Source organism: Vicia villosa, unplaced genomic scaffold (genome assembly GCF_029867415.1).
Source record: "Vicia villosa cultivar HV-30 ecotype Madison, WI unplaced genomic scaffold, Vvil1.0 ctg.001165F_1_1, whole genome shotgun sequence".
Taxonomy (NCBI): Eukaryota; Viridiplantae; Streptophyta; class Magnoliopsida; order Fabales; family Fabaceae; genus Vicia; species Vicia villosa.
Genome location: NW_026705512.1, coordinates 143,805 through 154,189, shown reverse-complemented (window position 1 = coordinate 154,189; position 10,385 = coordinate 143,805).

The window sequence follows — 10,385 nt, the reverse complement described above, 5'->3', positions numbered from 1 at the left end:
GCCTAGCAAAGTTCTGCTTGGAACAAAGTAGAGAAACCTACAACGGGAATTCTTCTGGGTTGAATGTCAAAGGGAACAGCAGTTATTTCCTTGACAAGTTCCATTCTCAGAAAGTCAAGACCATTGAAGATAGAACCCCGAGTGACTCTAAAGAAGTTAGGTGTTCCAATAGTCCTTAGGGAGCCCATCAGGTCACTTTCAATCAGAATGTCTGAGATCATTCTGGCGAAAAGAACAGCATTTCTTTGGAGATGAGGATACTTTGCACGTTTGTCATCTCTTGACTCTTCAATAGCCAACTTCAGATTCTCAAAAATGATGTTAGAGATGTTGATTTCAATTCTTCTTCCGACGCAGAAGAGAGTGTACTTGTGGTCAGGACTGATGTAAGATAAAGAGAAGGATCTCTTTCTGTGATGAAGAGAGCCCAGAATAATCTCTGCCCAAACTTGATAAAACGGCTTCAAGGTACCAGTTTGACTTGAATCAACACCGGTAACACACGAAATCTACTTCTCAACCTGGAACCAATCAACTCTGCCAGGAAGAGGACTAGTGACTCCTTCTTCATCGTCTAAGTTGTACAACTTCCTGATTAACTTCTCAGTTATCCAAACTTCATGCCCTAGCACGAAGGAGATAATGGCGGTTGGAGTGACGGTTGCATGAACCCAGAAATCTTTCACAAGGGCTGGATAATTTGGTCCATCCAATCTAGCCAGATAGTTTGACCATCCCTGTGCCATGATCTTAGCATCAGGTTTGAAACCATATGCTTTCAAATTTTCAAAGTCCACTGAGGACTCACAGAGAACTTCCAGTTCTGACTGAGGAATGGAGCAAGTCTTCAGAGGAGCGTATCTGTGCTTGTTGTATACCAGTTGAGAGGAAGACATTTCTTCTGCTGGGTTTGATGTGCTTGATGAAGGATTCATGATGATTTTGCTTGGTTTCAGATCACAAACTAGGGTTTGAAAGAACAAATGCAAAGAGAGAGACACACAAATGGAGAGAGAGCGAAAAAGATAAAATGGAGATGAAGCGGGTTATTTAAACGGTTTGAATAAAATAAAATAAAAAACTGTTTAAAAGAAATGATTAAAAAAAACTGACATCAATATGCATTTAATGAGAAATGATGTTAGGAGAGATAAAGTGACAAAATGAAATGATTTGCACAGTTACCTAGGGCGGCGTCTCCTCAACTGCACGCATGCTTGTCCAAAAATAGTGAACACGTGTTCATTTTCTGGAAAGACTGGTGACAGCTGTTTTACTTTAAAAGTGCTTCTGAAACAACTTAGATAATGAAACGTTAGTAATAACAGAATCAGAACTTCTAATTGATCATTATCAGAACTTCTTATAGCTGCCTAGTCCTAACACATTTCAAAAGTTATTCATACACAGATCTTCTCATCTTCTCATTCTGGGCATAAGTCCATACTGATATTCTTCAGAATGAACTTAAACCTATCTTCAGCAAGGGGTTTTGTAAAGATATCAGCCCATTGATGGTCTGTATCCACAAAGTTCAAAGAAAGAACACCCTTCTGAACATAGTCCCTCATAAAATGATGTTTAATCTCAATATGTTTAGCTTTGGAATGTAAGATAGGATTCTTAGATAAACATATAGCAGAAGTATTATCACAGAAAATAGGAATGTTACTCTCATATATCTGATAATCTTCTAGCTGACTCTTCATCCATAGCATTTGTGTGCTACACCCAGCAGCAGCAATATATTCTGCTTATGTTGTTGAGAGAGCTATGGTAGCTTGCTTCTTGCTGTACCAGGAGATCAGATGACTTCCAAGAAATTGACAGCTTCCTGAAGTACTCTTCCTTTCAATTCTATCTCCAGCGTAGTCAGCATCACAGAATCCTACTAAGTTGTATTCTTTAGATCTTCTGTAGACTAAACCAATGTTAGTAGTACCTTTCAGATACCTCAGAATTCTCTTAACAGCAGTTAAGTGAGATTCTCTGGGATCTGATTGGAATCTAACACACAAACAAACACTAAATAGAATGTCAGGTCTAGAAGCAGTTAAGTATAGAAGAGATCCAATCATACTTCTGTACAACTTCTGATCTACCTTCTTACTTACCTCATCCTTACCTAGAACACATGTTGGATGCATAGGAGTTTTGGCTTCTTTCCTTTCAGAAAGATTAAACTTCTTCAGAAGTTCTTTCACATACTTCGTTTGATGAACATAAGTTCCACCAGAAGTTTGGTTGATTTGAATCCCAAGGAAATACTTGAGTTCACCCATCATACTCATTTCAAATTCAGCCTACATAGACTTAGCAAACTCCTTTCCAAGTGAAGCATTAAATGTTCCAAAGATAATATCATCAACATAAATTTGACAAATTAAAATGTCCTTCTTAGATGTTTTACAAAAAAGAGTCGTGTCCACTTGTCCTCTAGTGAAACCATTGTCCAGAAGGAAAGAACTTAATCTTTCATACCAAGCTCTGGGAGCTTGCTTCAACCCATACAATGATTTCTTAAGTTTGAAAACATGTTCTAGAGACTTAGAGTCTTCAAAACCAGGAGGTTGGTGGACATATACTTCCTCATCTATATAGCCATTTAAGAAGGCACTCTTAACATCCATCTGATACAGAGTGATGTTGTGCTGAGTGGCAAAAGAAATCAATAAGCGAATAGATTCTAACCTGGCCACTGGTGCAAAGGTTTCTATATAGTCAATCCTTTCTTGCTGACTATATCCCTGAGCCACCAGTCTGGCTTTGTTTCTTACTACTTCTCCCTTCTCACTGAGCTTGTTTCTGAACACCCACTTTGTACCAATGATGTTGAATCCTTTTGGTCTAGGAACCAAATCCCATACATCAGTCCTTATAAACTGATTTAGTTCTTCTTGCATGGCAATTATCCAGTCTGGATCTTCTAGAGCTTGATCAACAGAAGTTGGCTCAATCAAAGAAACAAGACCTAATTGACATTCTGCATTGTTCTTAAGGAATGCTCTTGTTCTGATAGGATCATCTTTCTTTCCAAGGATCACATTGTTAGCTGAAGATTTCGTTGAACAAATATATGTGCTTCGAAGGAGTGCATAATCGAAGGCAAGGTGGTTACTGATGACCATCTCTGAGAAGTATAAAATGGCTACTGATGGCCATGTTTCGATAGCAGGAAATGTTTAAGTTTTTTATGAAGGTGATGGCTACTGAAAGCTATTGGAAGGATATATCCTCGAGGACTTAGACAAAATTTATAAATTTACTTAAGTATTATTATTTAGCGTGTTTGTTAGTAAGTGTTTATTAGCATACTGCCACGCGTCGAAGATGGACTCAGGCGGGAAGATTTGAAATTCGAAGATAGTCACGTAACTGCTTATTCACAGATGTCATCGCTGGAAGTTCTTATGAGAAACGTGGCAGCAGATTAGCGTAGGACCGTTATGGTCGAAACTAGTATAAATAGGAGTTTTCATGATAGAAATCCGTGTGTTCATTTTGTACAAATCACTCACATATTTACTCAAGTATCAAGCGTTAACGAGAACGAGTTCGCTGAGAAAATGTACGTATGACACCACCATCTTAATACACGAGTATTATCTTTTATTGCTTTTCGTCTTCGAATATCTTTAAATTCTTGCATTCTATTTACTTCTTATCATTTACATTACTGTATCTTTAACTTTCATGTTATTTACTTTCATGTTATTTACTTTCATATTTACTTTCATGTTATTTACTTTCATGTTTACTTTCATGTTATTTACTTTCATGTTATTTACTTTCATGTTATTTATCTTCATGTTACTTACGTTCAAGATCTTTAACAGTTTTATGTTTTAAGATTCTTTTTAACAGAATTGCATGTTGCGTTGTATGCGTTGTCTACATTTTAAAGTCATAATCACATATAATCAAGTCATCACTAAAAAGTGTATGTTTTTAATCGAATAACATTTGTCGAAGACAACGAATCATGAACATGGTTCTAAAGAATATTGATAACAATCTAATCGACTATGTGTCCTAGGATCAATCTAGTCGATCCTGCGAGTAACCAAATCATATTTATTATAGTTTGGAGGACTAGCGGTTGTTTACCGGAAATCACCGTAAACAAATTGGCACGCCCAGTGGGACTGTGTCGAACAGATTGTTTTAATCAATTGCTTTGTTTTGTCTAGACAATATCAAGACCTTGTATGAACCTTAGGAACGGTAAATTAACAAACAGTGCACAACCGGTTCCCAAACGAAGGTACAACAAGAAAATGGCTGTTACAGCCAGTGCAGGGGGTAATCAAGATCCCTCACAAGGCACAGGATCAGGAGCGGCAAATTCGAATTCCACTCAAGGAACAAGGGATACAACGGGTCCAAATGGATCGAGACCTGCAGATAATTCCCAGTCGGTGCCTGAGAATAATACAGGACTTTCAGGGACTTTGCCAGTTTCAGTGTCAACAACTGCACCTTCGACCACGAGTGCAGATAAAGTATTACCGTTTCCCTCAACAAATGCTGCGAATAACTTGTCTAGTCAAGGCACGAATTCAACTCTCGAATGGAGGCCAAATTCTTCATTCGGGATGCCATTTCCTTTTGGATCAGGCGTACGAGGGGCCGGACCTACTTATGCCCCAACTAATAATGCGACATTTTCACCAAATGTGGGATCTGCAAGTCGAAGTACATACAACGGTGGTTTTTCTACCCAGGTGCCTCTTTATACCACAAACAGCCAAGCAGCATTTCGACAAGAAATGGATGCAAGCAACCATGATATGCTAGGGGCCTTAGCCAAAGAATTGACTTCAATCTTTACCCCATTGTTGACAAACATTACTTGCACAAATAGGGAAAATGTAGAAACTTTCCGAAAGATGTCATCTCAAATGAATCGGATGTCGGAGTTCATGGGTGTGACACAACCAAAAAGGAAAGATAAACAGCCCGCATACCAAGAGGGAATGCCCGTTTTAGAACGCATACAAGATGAGGGCCCATCCTCGAGACCACCCATCCGAGATATAAGCTCCTTGCGGAGGACGAATTGGACGGAAGAAACTCCAGTAATTAATTTAGAGACTTCAAGTCAAAAAACCGTCCCCGTTCGACAAGAAACGGAGGAAGAACAACCCAGAGTAAGAATTGTAGGTAGAAATGAACATCCAGATGGGGTTGTTCAAAGAGTCAGAAGGGAAAATCTGGCCACGGAGAATAACTTGACTGCTATGATAGAAAGGGTGATGGCCAATAATGGCCTAAGTACTGGACTCAGACGTCCAAATTATACATCCCCTATATCAGACTATATTATGCAGACAGAATTACCTAGGGGCACTAAGGTACCCAAATTTACAAAATTTTCAGGCGAAACTAACGAATCGACAGTGGAACACATTGCTAGGTATCTAACAGAAGCAGGGGACTTGGCAGGAAACGAGGACTTAAGGATCAAGTATTTCCCTAGTTCGCTGACGAAGAATGCCTTTATCTGGTTTACTACTTTGCCACCCAATTCGATAGATGCGTGGGCATACCTAGAGAGATTGTTCCATGAGCAATTTTACATGGGTCAAACTAAGATAAGTTTGAAGGAATTGGCCAGTGTTAAGAGGAAATTCACGGAGACTATTGATGATTATTTGAATAGGTTCCGTCTGTTGAAATCTAGGTGTTTTACGACAGTTCCTGAGCACGAACTTGTCGAAATGGCAGCAGGTGGTCTAGACTACTCAATAAGAAAGAAATTAGATACCCAATACCTTAGGGACATGGCCCAGTTAGCGGATAGAGTTCGACAGGTCGAACGCTTGAAAGCAGAAAAGGCTAGGGCTAACAAAAGTCATAAGAAGGAAAGGATAGCGTACGTCGAAGCCGAAGACGCTGATGATGAGTCTTGCAATGACTCATATAGCCTGGAGGAAGTCGAAATAGACTTAGCAGAATTAAAAGAGGCACCACCTTATGCCTGCAAACTATTAAATCCTGCAAATGGAAAGAACCCTGTAGAAAATGATAAGAATGATAGGTTTCCTAAGAAAACTTATACGTTTGATATTACTAAGTGTGATGAAATATTTGATCTATTAGTAAAAGATGGCCAAATGATACTACCTCCTAATTCCAAAATTCCTCCGTTGGAACAACGGAAGAAAAGAGGTTTCTGTAAATATCATGGGTTTTTAGGCCATAAAACTTCACAATGTTTTCTTTTCAGGGATCTAATTCAAAATGCTATCAATGATGGAAGGTTGAAATTTGCTGACAAGACCAAGAGTCACATGAGGGTCGATACCAATCCCCTAAACATTGCTGATGCTAGCCTCTGTGAGGTAGAAGATATCAACATGGTGGAGGTATCGGAGATCGAAGTGGCGGAAACTAAGGCAATGCTCAACGGAAAGCAGGCTACTGAAAGCCTGAATGATGAAATAATCTTCAATACTGAGATTGAAGAAGCTTCCCAAATAGAGATGACTGAAGCACCAAAAGAAGAGAGCAATGAGGCCACTGAAGACCTCAGGATGAAACTCCAGAAAATCCAAATCTCTGAAGTTGCTCCAGCGGTGGTCAACATGGTTAGCGCCAGACACCCAACATCTGAGTTTGGCGAACTAGAGACACGGCTGACAAGGCAGAATGGGGGTATTAAAGTTCCTCTAAGAGCTGAAAGCCTCAAAGACTACCTATGGAATTGCCATGAGAGAAATGGCGGAAAACAATGGATGTGCCCAAGGTGTTCGATCATGCTGAATCGAAGAATCGAAACCAATTTCGAAAGGGCTCGACGTGAAAGATGGGAACACCCAGGGAGAGAACCAAATCCTTTACTACAAGTGTACCCAAGGATGGATGAAAGCTTATTAGGATTTTTGATCAGATGCCACAAGGGGAACTCTGAAGTTGCACTCTGCCCCAGATGTGGGGCAGCCTATGATGAGATGCTAGCACGATCATTTGAACGTGTGCACTGCTCCATGAATCAAGAAACTCAGGGGCTACGTCCTGACCTGTATGGTTTCGATGTATGGACCCCAACAAAGAGACCAGATAGTCCACATCCTAGAGTTCGAAGGGTAACGTTCAAAATCCCTGCAGATCCACCTAGGGATAGATGGGTACAAGCTGATGCAAGAACCAACAAATGGCGTAGTTGGGACCAAGGAGGAAGAACCGCAATGGCATATAGGAGACAATTTCAAAGGCCAAATCGAGAGACATATCGATTGGAGAACTATAAGGGAAAAAACCCTATGTCTCGGTCCCAATGGAGGAGGCACCAGAGGATGAAAAAGGCCCAGAAGGAATATAGACCAAGAGAAACTGGAGAAACTAGCAGCAACCAAGTCCCATACCAGGGAGCAAAGTCAAACAAACCTCCGGTGGAACGTGCATTGTTCGAAGCTGAAAAGCTCTTGGATGAAGAAGATAAGATGCGGTCAAATTCCTGGAACGAAGAGGACAGAATGACAAATGATTTTGATTCTGATGGAGTCTCGTCTATAAATTTAAATTGCAATGTTGTGTCCGTACTCCCTCACGAGTTTAACCAAGAAACTGAAGTAGAAGACTGTGAGGAGGCTGATATCGAAGAAATGGCAAAACACAGACCTGTGTGTTACTATGTGCTAAATAATGGTGCAGTCGAAGAGCAGAATGCTTTCTTCGAGAGGCCTGATGAGGGTATGAGAAATCATTTGAAACCACTCTACATTAGGGCTAAGATTGAGAATGTTGGCATCAATAAAGTCCTAGTTGATGGGGGAGCAGCAGTAAATTTGATGCCCCAGTATATGATAAAGAGAATTGGCATGTTCGATACGGACATAAGACCACATAACATGGTCCTGTCTAACTATGAAGGTAAGATAGGACAAACACTGGGAGTTGTTCAAGTTAATTTGACAGTAGGCTCAGTTACCAGACCCACTATGTTCATGGTTATACCAGCACCTTTAGAAGATCATGCAGCAATACGGCCAACAGGCTGGGACGATGACATTAATCATGTCTGAGTCTTCATTCTTCGAAAGGATTTCGGCCTATGTGGCCGAGAACAAACAAAAGGCGGCTCTCGAGGCCGAATTATCAGATGTAAAGGTAGATACCACCCAAATCAAAGAAGAGATAGCAGAATTGGAGGTGCATACAGATTTCAAACACTCCAAAGATACGATCCTAGACGAAGAGATTATGGACGAAGGATCAAACCAAAGATTAGATGCAATATACGACGAAGAACCTTTAGGGTTCGAAAAAGACCCAATGGCTTCTAATATAAAGATGTTAGCCCAAGATCCACTCGAAGAAGTAAACCTCGGAGACAGGGATCAAAAGAGGATAACATATATCAGCGCGAAATTAGAGCCAGAATTAAAAGCAACGGTCATCAAAATGCTGAAAGAAAATAGAGATTGCTTTGCTTGGGATTATGATGAGATGCCTGGTCTAGGAAGGGATCTAGTCGAATTGAAGCTTCCGATAAAAGAAGGGAAGAAACCTGTGAAGCAAACTCCTAGAAGATTCGCGCCAGAGATCCATTCGAAGATTAAAGCAGAGGTCGAACGGCTTTTACGTTGCAAGTTTATCCAAACTACAAGGTATGTCGAATGGATTGCCAATATAGTGCCTGTAATTAAAAAGAATGGCTCTTTACGAGTATGCATAGACTTTCGTGATCTTAATGCAGCCACTCCTAAAGACGAATATCCCATGCCTATAGCAGAAATGCTGGTAGACTCAGCCGCAGGTTTTGAGTATCTAAGTATGTTGGATGGATACTCAGGATATAATCAGATCTTTATTGCAGAAGATGATGTATCCAAGACAGCGTTTCGTTGCCCAGGGGCAATAGGCACTTACGAATGGGTTGTAATGCCTTTTGGTTTAAAAAATGCTGGGGCAACTTACCAAAGAGCAATGAACTCTATATTCCATGACTTTATAGAAACATTCATGCAAGTATATATAGACGACATTGTGGTGAAATCTACTTCGGGAATGAGTCATCTCGATCATTTAAACCAATCATTCGAAAGAATGAGGAAACACGGATTGAAGATGAACCCCCTTAAATGTGCTTTCTTTGTACAAGCAGGAGATTTCTTGGGTTTCGTAGTCCATAAAAAGGGAATAGAGATCAACCAGAACAAGACAAAAGCCATCATGGAAACCAAATCTCCATCCACGAAGAAAGAGTTACAATCATTATTGGGAAAAATAAATTTTTTAAGAAGATTTATCTCTAATTTGAGTGGACGCACGCAAGCCTTCTCGCCTTTACTACGGCTTAAGCAAGGAAAGTTCGAATGGCGTGCTGAACATCAAGAAGCTTTCGATCAGATAAAGCAATACTTGACTTGTCCACCAATCTTATCTCCCCCAAATGGGAAGAAACACATGCGCCTGTACATTTCAGCATCAGACAAAACAATAGGCAGCATGCTGGCACAAGAAGATGAAAATGGCATCGAAAGAGCCATTTACTACTTAAGTAGAGTACTCAATGATGCAGAGACTAGATATACTGCTATAGAAAAACTCTGCCTTTGTTTGTATTTCTCTTGTATTAAACTTAAGTATTATATAAAGCCAGTTGATGTTTACGTTTCGTCTCATTGTGATGTTATTAAGCATATGTTATCCAAGCCAATATTACATAGTCGAATTGGCAAGTGGGCTTTAGCCCTAACGGAATATTCGCTAATATTCCAACCTCTCAAGGCAATGAAAGGCCAAATTGTGTCAGACTTCATTGTCGATCACGCAGTGGTCGAGAATCATCAGCATTACGTGGACCTAAAACCTTGGAAGTTGTACTTCGATGGGTCGACACATAGAGAAGGTTCTGGAGTTGGAGTGTTGATAATTTCTCCTGATGGAATTCCAACAAAGCTCAAGTACAAACTCGAAGGACCATTATGCTCCAACAATGAAGCTGAGTACGAAGCGTTAATCGCTGGACTTGAGGCTTTGTTAGAATTGGGGGCAACCAGAGTCGAAATTAAAGGAGACTCCGAATTGGTCATCAAACAATTAACAAAAGAATACAAGTGCATCAAAGAGAATCTAATCATGTACTTTGTCATTGCAAATAGGCTACTCAAGAAATTCGAATACGTAGAATTGAAACATGTATCAAGGGTGAATAACCAAGAAGCGAACGACTTGGCACAGTTGGCTTCAGGATACAAAGTATCGAAAGAAAAATTGGAAGAATTGATCGAAGCAAGAGGAAGAGCAATGTCTACTAAACTTTCTCCGAGCGATCTAGAGAATTCACAATTGGGTTATGCCAACAAAGAAGAGTTCGAAGTCCTAAATATTGACTCTTTGGCAGACACGGATTGGAGGAGCCCAATAATCAACTATTT